This window comes from Amblyomma americanum, chromosome 7 (genome assembly GCF_052857255.1).
Source record: "Amblyomma americanum isolate KBUSLIRL-KWMA chromosome 7, ASM5285725v1, whole genome shotgun sequence".
NCBI lineage: Eukaryota > Metazoa > Arthropoda > Arachnida > Ixodida > Ixodidae > Amblyomma > Amblyomma americanum.
The window spans coordinates 75,962,473-75,977,053 of NC_135503.1; positions in this window are offsets into that span (position 1 = coordinate 75,962,473).

Consider the following 14,581-nt stretch of genomic DNA (forward strand, 5'->3'; position numbering starts at 1 on the left):
TAGGGAGGTGTGAAAACCGACCGGGGAAGCATGGCCCCGTAGCGCGCCGATGCCGTGTGGCGGCGCTGACGACAGAGGCGCGCAGCGGAAATGACCGCATCGCGTAGACAAAATTTTTACCATTGATGCGATAATGAGGCCGTTTCGCTTACCGCGCGTTTTCTGTGAGTGTTAAAGAATAAATCTGTACTATAAAATAATGTTTCGTTAACTCGCGCTATTGTTCCTGTGAAATATGCGGCTTCACACTCAGAGTTTGCATTTCATAGCTGGACTGAAGCGCGTTTCGTGCGTGCACATTTTGAGATAATCCCGAGGATGTGAGGGACGCCGCTAATGCCATAGTGCAAGGTTTCGGAGTAATTTCAACCACCTGGGTTTCTTTAACGTGCACTTACTCTCTGCGTTGCGCCGCCATCGGAACGCAGCCAGGTTGTAATGCGTGCCAGAGGACCTAGAAACTGCAGTCGCACATTGGTTGAAGGCGAAAATGAAAACTGGTTTTGGGGGAAAGGAAATGGCGCGGTATCTGTCTCACATCTCGGCGGACACCTGAACCGCGCCGTAAATAACGGAGGGATAAAGGAGGGAGCGAAAGAAGAAAGAGGTGCCACCGCGGAGGGCTCAGGAATAATTTTGACCACCTGGGAATCTTTAATGTGCACTGATATCGCACAGTACAGAGGCACCTTTTCCGTTTCGACTCCACCGAAACGCTCCCGCCGCGGTCGGGTTCGAACCCGGGAACTCCGGATCAGTAGCTGAGCGCCCTAACCACTGAGCCACCGCGGCGGGTAGGTTGAAGGCGCCCCAACGCACATGCCAGTTTTTGTCGCCGCTTGCGAACCTGTAGCATGTATGCCTTCTTGACGCTCATGTAAGCAATCTCCTACGATTCTAGACAGTGAAGCAAAACATCTGGCCATGAAATCGTTTATTTACAAGTGAGGGAGAAAGCTGTTCAGAATTTGATGGACAACACACAAGGTTTCAGTGTTTTTAGTTTCTTCTCATTATCCTCTATTTATGCCCTTAAGGAAAAAAATTACTCCTTATGACGCAAAACGTACACCTGATGCTGTCAGCGGAATAGAATGCTTAGAACAGCTAATTTTTGGCGCATCACCAATAGACTGTCGTATATTCTGGCGCAGCATTCGGCATGCAAGCGCGTTCGGCTGAACGCATGTGTACGTTCGCATTCAAGGACGTTTACAAGATTGTAAAGTGATACTGACGGCCTTGTCGGCACTTGGGATCGCTCGAGACCATTTGGCAAACATTTCCTGGCAGGCAGGGCAGAGAGAATTTTTTTCTTTTCCTGTATCCCGAGTTTTTCTGTATCCGGCGCAAAGCACCAGCGCTCCGTCTTTTTTGCTATTGAAGGCACCTCGCCCTCGGATGAGAAAACGCTGCTACAGACACTCCAATACAGGCGGGTCTCCCGCCACCTTATGCCCCCCCCTTTCTCCCGACCCGCCACCTCTCACATGACTCTTTATTCCCTCTTCTTCGCTCAGCCCCGTTGCGATGGTCCCTACTTAAGGAGACGGTTATAGGGCTGCACATTCCCATTGTCCCCCCCCCCCCCTTTTTTGTCTATTGATAGTCTGTAGACTGTCTATAAACAAGTATACTAAAAGTGTATGGCCACGAATCTATTGACTGTCTATAGACTGTTCTCTAGAGTGTCTATAGAGACTCTATAAACTTTACAGACATAAGTATATGGACAGCCTATGACTGTTTAAAGAGATTTTTGTAAGGGGAGTGCGAAGAAAGGTTTGCGAAGGAGTGCGAAGAAAGAACAGTGGAGAGGCGCATTATTAGAGCGTATATATATATATATATATATATATATATATATATATATATATATATATATATATATATATATATATATATATATATATATATATATATATATATATATATATATATATATATATATATATATATATATATATATATATATATATATATATATATATATATATCAGAGATAACGCGGCAGCTGAATTGCAGATGCTCAGCGCAGTTGGCGGCCAAGGCTCACGACGTTTGAGAAGGACGAATTGATTGTTGCTGTTTTTGTTGTAGACTCCTTTCCTCCTTTCTCAGCGTTATGGAGGTTCGTGACGCTCTCACCTCAGGTGTGCATACCGCACCTCACAGCAAAACAGCGGGTACAGCGACTCAGCTTCGCCCGAGTTTTTCGAGCAATGGACTGCAGAGTGGGAGGAGGCCTTTCTCACGGATGAGTCAACGACGATCTGGGAGCAGCAGCAGTATGCGTGGCCTCCGATGAACAGCGTGTATCACCTGCCTTAATTATTATTACCGCTAACAGAAAACGTGGGCGAAGTTCGATTAACGTGTCAGTGCTATAAAGTAAGGACGGTTTGCAACACATCGTACGTAGTTGAGAAGGTGGTGCAGCAGCAGTTCACTCCTTGTTGCTTGACTGTACATACCAGGTCGGGACATACCTGACATTGAATACCAGGTGGTTCATTTGCGTGCATTGCAAAGAAGGGCGAAATCATATTAGATTTGATGTTTGACCCTTCTTCACGTTTATTTTTTTTTCTGCAGCGAAGTAAGTTAGCTCCCAACATGTTAATTTTTGTTAGAACACGTCTTCACTTTCGTATGTCCAGGTTTCGCTGACTGAGCAGTGGCCGCCGCTCGGACCGTGTTTGGGGCGTCACCAGTCGTGACGGCCTCGGCCCACTCGTGCGTATCGAGGGCTCATTCACCGGGCCGAGGTAGTGTGAAACGTTCACTGAGCTTTTTATTCCGTACGTCTTGTGCGGGGGCTCTTCTGGGATGGCTGATACATCTTCCAGCACAACTGCAGCCCCGTGCAAAAAAGCACGCGCCGGGGCGCTGCATCACGCGCCAGCTGCCATGGCCGCCCAGCGGGGCTGACGAGAACATCTGGGGAATCTTGACGAAGGAGCTTTCCAGCGTATCAGCCACGGCATGCCGTTGAAGAAGAATTGGAAGCGCTGCGCGGACCTCCGGAGCTATAGTGGCGGCACCAGATGCCAAGGCGAGTGAGCCGAAGTCATCGCTGTCGACAGCAACTTCTCTTCGCACTAAGGCCCTTTTTCACGTCATCGAATGCCATTTTCATCTTCTTTATCCGCTTCCGTGAATAGACTCATGATTGACTGTATGATTCGTGCATCCCTTCCTGACGGCACCCTCGTAAAGAAAGTTTCATAACAGACTACGCATTGCAGCAGCCAATGAAAGCACTTTCCAGAGGACTCGATGAAAGAAATGCAAAACTTACTGCTAGATCCAGAGCCTAAAAACTATAACCAAAAAGGAGCAAGCCCGCAGCAAAGTTCGCCTCTATTCCTCACCGCGCCGGCGTGAGAAGGCGCGCGTCACAGTAGCCGCCGAGGCGGCGGCTTGCGCCGTGTTGCCTAAAATCTAGCAGTGGTGGCTGCAGGTGACAGGCACTAATCTTTAACATGAGGGGAATAAAAATTGGCAGCGAAGAACAAAACGTGGCTTCCTTCATAGTGCAGCATTTTGGACAGGTAGGTGGACACGTCAACAGCGCCGAGAGGCAACACCGCATAGACACAAGACATTAGTGCTGCTTCTGTAACATCACGGGGAGGAGGTGTATGCATACCTAGAGATATGAGTGCCTGGAAAAACTTTGAAAAATGTTGCAAGAAATACAGGCAAAACTGTGAAACAGTTGTCTCCAGACCCGCCGTGGTGGCTCAGTGGTTAGAGCGCTCGACAACCGAACCGAAGTTCCTGGGTTTGAACCCGGCCGCGGGCGCCGCGTTTCGATGGAGGCGTAACGCAAAGGCGCCCGTGTGTTTTGCACGTTAAATGCAATGTCAGTGCGCGTTAAAGATCGCAAGGTGGTCGAGATTATGGCAGAGCCCTCCACTACGGCACCTCTTCCTTTCTTGTTTCACCTTCCTCCCTTCCCTTACGGCGCGGTTTGGCTGCCACCTAGATATTTGAGACAATTACTGCGTCATTTCCTTTTCTCAAACAAAATATGATTTTATAATAATAATAATAAAATAATAATAATAATTGTTTTTTTGGGAAAAGAAATGGCTCAGTATCTGTCTCATATATCGTTGGACACCTGAACCGCACCGTAAGGGAAAGGGTAAAGGAGGGAGTGAAAGAAGAAAGGAAGAAAGAGCCATATACCTGGGGTGAAGAAGAAGAAGAAGAAGAGGGGCCGTAGTGGAGGGCTCCGGAATAATTTCGACCACCTGGGGATCTTTAACGTGCACTGACATCGCACAGCACACGGGCGCCTTATCGTTTTGCGTCCATAAAAACGCAGCCGCCGAAAATCATTTTTTTTCGGATCCAGAACACCACCACGAGCAACAAGAAAAACAAGTAAAAACTGTAGCACACTCGGATGATGGCAAGTGAGGCTGAAAATAGCTCCCTTCTCTCTGTCGGTGCAAAAGTAAATATAGTAAAGTCTCTACGTCATTTGGTGCGGCAGCAAGGGTTTGCCTGCAGATGGCATTCGGTGTCTTGCCCTGCAGTGATCGGAGAGACAGTCACGCGAATTAAAACAATAGTCGAAATACAAGAAAAAAACTGCAATCTATTTCGTCGTCCAGAGTATATTTTTAAGCAAGAAGTAGAAGTATAATGCAGGAAATGCTCAGCCCCATTCCAGGAAGGCTCAGAAGCCCTTGAGACGAATGGGATAGAATGAGGCAGTATACAGCATCGCATTAGCGCATCGCGAGTATTGCCATCGTTCACATGCAGCGAATTATCTCTGAGGCGATGGTGGAGGCGCACGGGGTCGCCTATCGAAGGCGTAACAGGTTAGCCGTTTTTTAAGGCGAAAGCCTTTCTTCGTTAATGAGTGTACGCTACACCTGTCCGCAAGAAACTTGTGCAAGAAGTGCCCGCTCCACCTGTCAATCAAACAAAAAGTGAAATAAAACATAAAAGTAAATAAGAGTAATGAATGAAAAAAAAATTAAGGCGAAAGCTTTTCTTGGCTCATGAGTGTGCGCACGACCTGTCCGCATGAAACGTACAGGAAGCGTCCGCTCCAACTGATTAAACGAAAGAAAAAAAGAAGATAAAATTAACAAACTAATAGATAAAATAAAAATAAGAATTCAAGAATTATATAATGAAAGAACAAAAATAACGAAGATACCACAATATGAAGAATGGAGCGAGAAAGGACAAGGAAAGACTTTCGCATTTCTGCTCATAAGTAGACAAAAATATAAAATTGGTTTCTTGGGGAAAAGAAATGGCGCAGTATCTGTCTCACATATCGGCCGACACCTGAACCGCGCCGTAAGGGAAGGAATAAAGGAGGGAGTGAAAAAAGAAAGGAAGAAAGAGGTGCTGTAGTGGAGGGCTCCGGAATAATTTCGACCACCTGGGGATCTTTAGCGTGCACTGACATCGCACTGTACACGAGCGCCTTAGCTTTTGCCTCCATAAAAATGCAGCCGCCGCGGTTGGGTACATTACCTTCGTCCAGATAAATGCGATGCGCAACAAAACTGATGTGACGCGGTGCCATGCGCCAGTTGTCCTAGCGGTAACAGCACTCTGTTGTTGTCCAGGACGCAAAAGACGCCCGTGTGCTGAGCGATGTCATTTCACGTTAAAGAAAGACCCCCAGGTGGTCGAAATTATTCCGAAGCCCTCCACTACGGCACCTCTTCCATCCTTTCTTCTTTCACTCCCTCCTTTATCCCTTCCCTCACGACGCAGTTCAGGTGTCGAAAGATATATGAGACAGATACTGCGCCATTTCCTTCTCCAAAAACCGATTATTAATATTACTATTAATATTATTATTATTCCTCCACGGTGGAGCGATGCCGACATGTAGGTGGACACCTCAAACACGCCGAGAGGTACATACCCGCCGCGGTGGCTCAGTGGTTAAGGCGCTCGTCTGCTGAGCCGGAGTGTCCGGATTCGAACCCGACCGCGCCAAAGGCGCTCGTGTGCCGTGTTATGTCAGTACACGTTAAAAATCCCCATGTGGTTGAAATTAACCGCAGACCTCCACGGCAGCACCTCTTTCTTCCTTTTTCACCTCTTCTACTCTTTCCCTTACGGCGCGGTTCAAGTGTCCACCGCGATATGACAGTTACTGAGTCATTTTCCTTCCCCAGGACTAATTTTCAATTTTGTAGCGAGAATTACAAAATCATGGAGCACCTGCGTCGAGAGCAGGCTGCAGAAGACACATACTAGATGGCCGCTAGCCCATGGCTGGCGGCGACCTCATTGGCCCGCTCAGGGTCCGAGCTGACCAGCACGACCTCCCACCGCTCGGGAGAAGGGAGCTGTATCAACTCCGCCGGAGGCGGATCATTTGCGCAGTTCCAGAGAATGCGGTCGTACGTGGGTGGCCCTTTCAGCACATTTATGGCAGTTTGGGGCGTACTGGTCAGGGTACATGAGGGCAAGCACTGCGGATTCAGAAGGGAGCGTGTTTGCAGTCGGTGCCAGGTAACTTCCTGCGCTTTTGTTAACAATTTGTGGGGAGGAGCATATGCGCGCCTCTCCAGCCTAAAGTGATGGGTGATGCCATGAAATGAGATCATCCCGTCCCTCGTGAAATTCGGGTCGAAGGGCGCGCTCACTGCTCGGTCGACGAAACCTCGGGCTTGCGCGTGAGCCGCCTCGTTCCCTGGATTAGACGAGTGGGCCGGGACCCAGTTCAATTCAACTTCTGTAATAGGAAGGGGGTGTTTTGAAGGATGCGGAGTGAGGTAGATGTGATACGGCCCCTCGCGCAATTGAGAATGGCTGTTTTGGAGTCGCTGAATATAATATCAGCACGCGTGTTCGCTACAGCTAAGGCTATTGGCGCCTCCTCTGCCGTCTCGGAGGAGGTGGTTTCTATCGACGCGGCCGCCAACAGGGCGCCGTTCCCGTTCAGCGCGACAAGTGCAAACGATTTTCTCTGGGTTTACCGCTGCGTCCACGTACGCCAAATTGTCGTTCCGGCCGTATTTGGTGTGTAGGGCACGAGCCCTCGCTGTGCGTCGGCCTTCGTGGTGCGCGGGGTGCATGTTCTTGGGTAGGGGTTTAATGAAAAGAGCTTTCCTGATGTGGGTGGGTAATTGCGTTTTCGAGTCCCTCTCTGGGAGCTGTTCGCACATCTTTAGCCTGTGTGGCCCTTCCCGCGCTCGTACGAGTGAGTCACCCGAGCTGGGAAACGAGGTGCGCCTCGCACAGCTCCGAGAGTGTGTTGTGTACAGCCAGCAACCTTTCCGTGGACGTACTGTGCGGGAGCCCAAGGGCTGCCTTGTAGGCCTGCCAGATCGCAGCGTTGACCTTGTTCCTTTCCGCAAGCTGCAGTTGCAGGTAAGGGAGGGAGTAGACGATCCTGCTAAGCACGAAATCCTGCACAAGTCGCCATAGATCTTTCTCTTTCATGTCTCGTCTTTTGCTGGAGATCCGTCTGAATAGCCGCACAGTCTGATTGACCGTGGCCGTGAGTCTGTTGATTGTTTAGGTGTTTTTGTGATTGCTCTGTATGTACATGCCCAATATGTGTATGGTTTGGACCACCTTGACCGGAAGTTTTTGCACATATACATTCAGAGGGGTCGGCGGGGTCTGGTTTGCGTTTCTACCGCGTGGCTTGGCCCTAAAGCCAGTAGTTCCGATTTCGAGTGCGAACATTCAAGGCCCGCTCCCGACGCGTAAGCTTCAATTATATCAACCGCCTGCTACAGGGTATCTTCTACTTGGCCGTCATTCCCAGTGGTTACCCACAGGGTGATGTCGTCCGCGTATAATGTGTGCTGCAGCCCCGGCAAGGCGGAGAGTTTGGGGGGTAGTGTAATGAGTGCAAGGTTAAAGAGGAAAGGCGAGAGCACCGAGCCTTGTGGCGTGCCTCGGCTTCCCAGAGGAATGGGCTCCGATTTGAAGCCACCTATTGCAAGCTCTGCGGTCCGCTGAAGTCGTAATGATCAGACGTAATTGAATGTCCGTTCTCCCGGGTCAATTTTAGAGAGGTTCGTGGGGATGGCCTCATGCGAGACGTTGTCGAAGGCCTTGTTCAGGTCTAGCCCGAGCACTGCCTTCGTCCCGGTCCCACGTGGAGGGTCCAGCACGTCATTCTTTAGCTGGAGCATCACGTCCTGCGTGGACAAGCTAGCCTTAAAGCCAATCATTGTGGGAGGAAGTAGGTCGCGGTCTTCCGCGTAAATTTGCAATCAGTTAAGGATGACATGCTCCATGATTTTTCCGACCCAAGACGTGAGGGAGATGGGCCGCAGATTCTCGATCGAGAGTTTCTTTCCTGGTTTGGGGATGAAGGTCACCCGTGCATGCCTCCATTCCTGGGGGATCTCGCCTTCCCTCCAGCAGGCGTTCATTAGGTCTGTCAGAGCCGCGACAGACTTGGGGTCTAGGTTTCTGGGCGTCTTGTTCGACACTCCGTCCGGTCCCGCCGCGGAGGTGGTACGGAGCTGACAAAGAGCAAACCAGACCTCGGCATCTACTATGTCCGCGTCCAGGGTCTCATTGGGGAGGCCCTCGTATGCGGGTAGGAGGTCTGTATGCGACGTGTTCAGGTAGCGTTTTTGCAGTTCGGCGGGTAGCTCTGCGTCTGTACCCTGATACTGGTGAATTAGTCTCGTGAGTTGGTCGCGTAGTGTGTATTTTGTGTGTGTTGGGTCGAGCAGGTGGCGGAGCAAGAGCCATATCTTCTTGCATCCCATTTTCGCATTAATATTATCACAAATTTGACCCCTTTGACCCCATTGTTTTTCTTGCAGTTTTAGTGTGTATGTTTCGATTTGGCGCTCGAGTTGCGCCATACGCTTGCGTAAGTTTTCGTTGTGTCGTTGTTTCTTCCAGCGATTTAGCAGGCTGGCGTGCGCTTCCCACATGTGGAGGAGCTTAGAGTCTCTCGTTTGATGCGGCTTCTCAGTAAGCGTCTCGACCGTGGTGGTATTGACATCGTCTTTGAGTGCAGCGATCCACTTCGTTATGTTGTTGATCTGACCGAGTGCCAGCTGCTCTCGTAAGCATCTGAAACCTTATCCCAGTCGGTAATGCGGGTGCGCATGGGGTGCAGTTTGTGCAATTTCGTGTCAAATGTCGTGGCTAGTATGTAATAGTCGCTTCCCAGCATGTGTCTCGTGTTGGACCAGTGGGCGTCACGAATGTTTCTGGAGAGTGTGAGATCCGGTAAGGTATCGATGCTAACGCTATTTCCGACCCACGTGTTTTCTTAGGGATCGTTAAGAATTGTGAAGCCCAGGTTTTGGATCGTTTACCACAGCTTGGTGCCCTTGGGGTTGTTCTTGCGATAACCCCAAGCTGAATGTTGGGCGTTAAAGTCGCCTACCACTAGGAGTTGTGCCCTGGCGGCCAGCCGCTTGGTTTTAAGCAGCATGTCGGGAATTCCTGACCCCCTTTCTTACGGGGAACTGTATAAGCTCAGCATAAAGGGATTTGCGTCTTCCTTTCTCCTCGGCACAGTTTCTAGTAACGTGTATTGTTCGTTAGAACTGTCTATAGTGTGTTGTATCGCCGTCATCGTATAGTGTGTTGTATCGCTGTGTGCACGTCTACACGGATGGATCTGCGTCGCCAAATACATCAACAGCAGCTTTCGCAATCCCAGCACAACAGACGACCCGCAGATTCATTTTGGGACACAAGTCTACTTCAACCGCTGCAGAGCTTGTGGGCATTCGGGAATCGATTCGCCACATCTGCGGAGAACCGCCTCAGGAGTGGTGCATTTTCACCGACTGTAAACCTGCTCTACACATTTTAGGATGCTTCCTACGCCACACAGCCTACCCAGCTTTGGCTCTTGATATCATTAGTCTCGTATCATTTGCTCAGGGAAACGGCCACCGTATAGTGTTTCAGTGGATCACTGCGGACTCGGACACTGCGGACTCGATGGAAATGAGACCGCCGACGCTGAAGCAAGGAGCGCCTTCACCAGTGGCCTGCGTACAGCTGTACCGTTCTCTATAGTACACACAACTTGTCTCCTTTCGGAATTGATGAGGAGGGCGACGGCTAGGTACTGGGCCCTGCCAGACACCCGCCACATTCGCCTTAAACGGCTAGATCCGACGATGACCTTTTCAGTTCCTCGCGGAATACCTCGCCCTATTGCATGCGTTATCCGTAGACTACGTTTAAACGTGGCATTCACGCGCAAATACTTGCACTTAATAGGACAAGCGGACTTCCCGGAATGTACCACATGTGGCGTGCTAGAGACTATAGAACATGTTTTAGTGGCGTGTCCAGCGTATGCACGTGAAAGACTCATACTCGCATCTGCTCTGAAGCCTATGGACACATCGCTCCTCTCTGAGGATTTGATCCTCGGCGATTAGCCAGATAGTTTTAGAACTGTAAAGGCAAGGCGAGCGCTCTCACGCTTTTTGAGCGACACGGACCTTGTCTCGCGTTTGTGATGTCAGAAAGTGTGCCTTGTTTTTTTTTTAAGTAGTTTTTCATCTGCCTCCTCCCATCATCATCGTCCCCCATCGTGACCTTCTTTTATCTCCTCTTCCCGTCCCCCAGAGCAGAGTAGCAGGCCAGATACTTATTTTTCAGGCCAACCTCTCTGCTTTTCCTATCAATAAACCCTCCCTCTCTCTCTCTCGCCGTCATGTTGCGTTGCACAGATGTAGCGGTGAACGGGGTCGTCGCCGTCGTCACTGCGTTCGAGGGGGAAATGAATGCTTTATAGCCTGGTGATTTCGCCGGGCCGCTAGGTTCTTGAAGGGCTATAGCGTCCGGTTGTCAACCTAGGTTTTGGATATGAAACGGCAGGTTTAGAATTCTGTTTTCGCAAAATCCTCTCGCTCAATTAGGGCTTCCATTTACTCTACCCGTCCTCCTCTCCTTCGGTGCAACCGTCAAAGGGCATGCCATTAGGCTGGTGTGTCAGCTTCTTCACAAGTATATCATTGAAACCGGGAGATTTTTACGTTAACTTCTCGATGCCTTTACTTTTCTCTCAGAATTATTTTCTTTCTGATTAATCCTTTAAAATTTAGTTATTCAACCCACCCCGCTTTGTTTCTTCGATTTTCATTCTGATTTCCTCAAGATCTCTCAAAATTCTGGACTTTTTTTCTCACAGATTCCTGTATACTTATGAGCCGCTTGATATAAACCTGGATGAGTTTTTTTGTTTGCATCTGCACCAAACCCTGGCCAGTCCCCCACTGAGGGTATGTGCCATCGTTTTTGAAACAACAACAACAACAACAACAACAACAACAACAACAACAACAACAACAACAACAACAACAACAACAACAACAACAACAACAACAACAACAACAACAACAACAACAACAACAACAACAACAACAACAACAACAACAACAACAACAACAACAACAACAACAGCAACAACAACAACGACGACGACGACGACGACGACGACGACGACAACAACAACAACAACAACAACAACAACAACAACAACAACAACAACAACAACAACAACAACCTTGTCTTCCAGGGCGGCCGCGTCCGCGCCACGGCTGTCAAGCCGGCGGCGTTCGAACCGCGCCTGCCAGCTCGGCAGCACGCGCGACATCAAATGGCTTTACAGTGGCACAGAGTTGCATTTTTGTGCGCAACAATGTTACAGCTAGTTACGGTTCACGCAAGTTTCGCTGCCCATTGTCCGAATGCAGCAACAATCAGGTGTCTAATGTTGTGTTTTGCATCGACTCAGTATAGTTTTAAGGATGACCGACGTATGTACAGGCCTGGCGCCAAATAGTCGATAGCGCGTGGCTTTGATTGCGTTGGAACGTTTGAAAAACGCTAGGGGTACAAGTGCTGAAAGAACAAGAGAATATGTGTTCACGCAACGTCAGTTTACGAACCCTTTTTGCACTACTGCCTGACTGAACTGTGTTTACTAGCTGGCATTCAAATAAGACGACAAGCTAAATAGGCCATAAATATTGCTTTGCATATTGCTCATTCAAAGCAAGAAGCAAGTGCGTGAGGTCACTCACTCTGAAAGGGACGAGGTATTGAGCGTATCCCCCCCCACACACACACACACGCACACGCACGCACACACACACACACACACACACACACACACACACACACACACACACACACACACACACACACACACACACACACACACACACACACACACACACACACACACACACACACACACACACACACACACACACACACACACACACACACGCGCACACGCGCACACGCACACGCACACGTACGCACACACACGCACGCAGTGCATGACCACACTGTCCCGAAACCACAAATGGAGACATGGAGACGCGGATTTTTTGCTCACGCTCAGAAACGCACGCAGGGTAGAACCGTCTGCACGCAACCCCCGCGAGAGATGGAGAGCACGGAAAGCCGGTGTGTGGTGTCGCTGAAGGCAGCGTAGACGCGGGTAAGTTGAAATAGGTTCCAAAACAACTATTGGTTTCATTAAAAAGGAGAGACGCGGAGCGAAGGACGGTTTGAAATGTGATGTGATGAGACGCCGTCGCGGCACACGCGCCGTGGCATCTTCTGGAGAAAGAACTGCTCCGTGGAGGATACGAACTACGCTTCTGAAGCGAAAGTCTCACTAAGCTAGGTAAAGCCTATTTCGTCGTGCGCTGCAGGTTGACCGTCAACTGAGCCGGAGGTCAAGTGTATCTATAGGGCTCACCATATGTGGTCCACTATGGCGCCGCACCACTTGACCTTTGACCTTTTGATTCGCAGGTAGAGGGCGGTACAACAGGCAGCACCGTTCACTGGGTGACCAACCTCTCGCGATCAACCATTAATTTAACGGCCACCTGCGCAAGGTGGGCCCGCTGCCTATCCAGAGTGCGGAATGGACTCAACGTTACAGACGCCAAGCCGCGCCTGCCTGCCCGATACAGCACAGCTTTCGCTCCCTAACCAGGTTTAGCAGTAGTTTAACCGCAGCTAATTTTAAAACCTGATTAAAGACGAGAGCTGCTGTTGTAGCATACATGCGAGCTGAAACGCTTTCAGGATAATTGGATGGAACCCGGCCGCGGCGGCCGCGTTTGGATGGAGGCGATGGAGGCGAAAGGCGCCCGTGTGCTGTGTTACGTCCGTGCACGTTAAATATCCCCCAGGTGGTCGCAAAAAATAATTTGCTGCGGTTTAACTATTGCCAAACCGCTATAGTTAAACCGCAGCAAATTTCGCAAAAGAGAGCGAAAGCTGTGGTGTATCGGACAACTAGACGCGGCCTGGCGTCTGTAACGTTGAGTGCGTTGCGCACACTGGATAGGCAGCGCACCCAGACTGCCACCCTGGCAGGCGACAGTTAAATGAATGGTTGATCGAGAGAGTTTGGTCATCCAGTGAACGCTGTGGCCTGTATATTACCTCTAGACTAACGTCACAACAGAAGTTTCCATGGCGCGACATGACGCGATTAATTGTCACGTGACTATTCTACCGCCCTCTACCGGCGAATAGAAAAGGTCAAAGGTCAAGTGGTGCGACATCACGGTGGACCACATATTGTCACTAAGTGGTGACTGCAGTCCGGAGAGCAGAAAGGCTACGAAAATGGTGTCTAAACAAAACTCTCTATTTGGGCTGACTTGCGCCCACAATGGACTGAATCACTCGGCGGCGGCGAAGCGACAAGCGTGCTCAGCGGTTGTCGAACAGAATGGCCAGCCGCTGTCGGCCGTGCTCAATTTAAAGCTGATAGCGAACTATGGAGATAAAGCGTGCAAAGTTACTAGAACATTCTGGAACAACGTAGAATGAGCTCCGCCTCGATGCGCTCAATCGAGATAAATCTGGTTGCGTCTTGCATCGCAAAGAAAGCGATAAAGCGGCGTGCCGGCAGCTTTGAACAATGAACAAACAAACACTCCAATTATCCTGAAAACGTTTCAGCTCGCATAAATGTCACAACGGCGATTCTCTTCGTTGATCAACTTTTAAAATTAGCTGCCGCTTAACTACTGCTGAAACTGGTTAGAGCGAAAGCTGTGGTGTATCGGGCAAGTAGACGCGGCTTGGCGTCTGTAACATTGAGTTCGTTCCGCACACTGGATAGGCAGCGCTCTCACCCAACCACCCTGGCAGGTGGCAGTTAAAGTAATGGTTGATCGGGAGAGTTTTGTCACCCAGTGAGCGCTGCGGCCTGTATATTACCCCCAGACTAACGTCACAACAGCAGTTTCCATGGCGCGACATCACGCGATTGTCACGTGACAATTCTACCGCCCTCTACTGGCGAATCGAAAGGTCAAAGGTCAAGTGGTGCGACACCATGGTGGACTACATATGATAACGCCTATAGCCACACTTGACTTCTGGCTCCCCTGAAGGTCAACAGGCAACGCAAAGCTCAATCGGCTTTGCCCAGCTTAGTGAAGTTTCCGCTTCAATATTCCGGAGCCCTCCACTACGGCACCACCTCCTCTCTGTAAGACAGGCGTCCGGCTCCGGAATCTTCAGCGGCTGGCGCTTAAGGAAGAAAACGCTCTTACCCTCGTGCCTGCTGTGGACTGACCGCTGCCGCTGGCCTGTA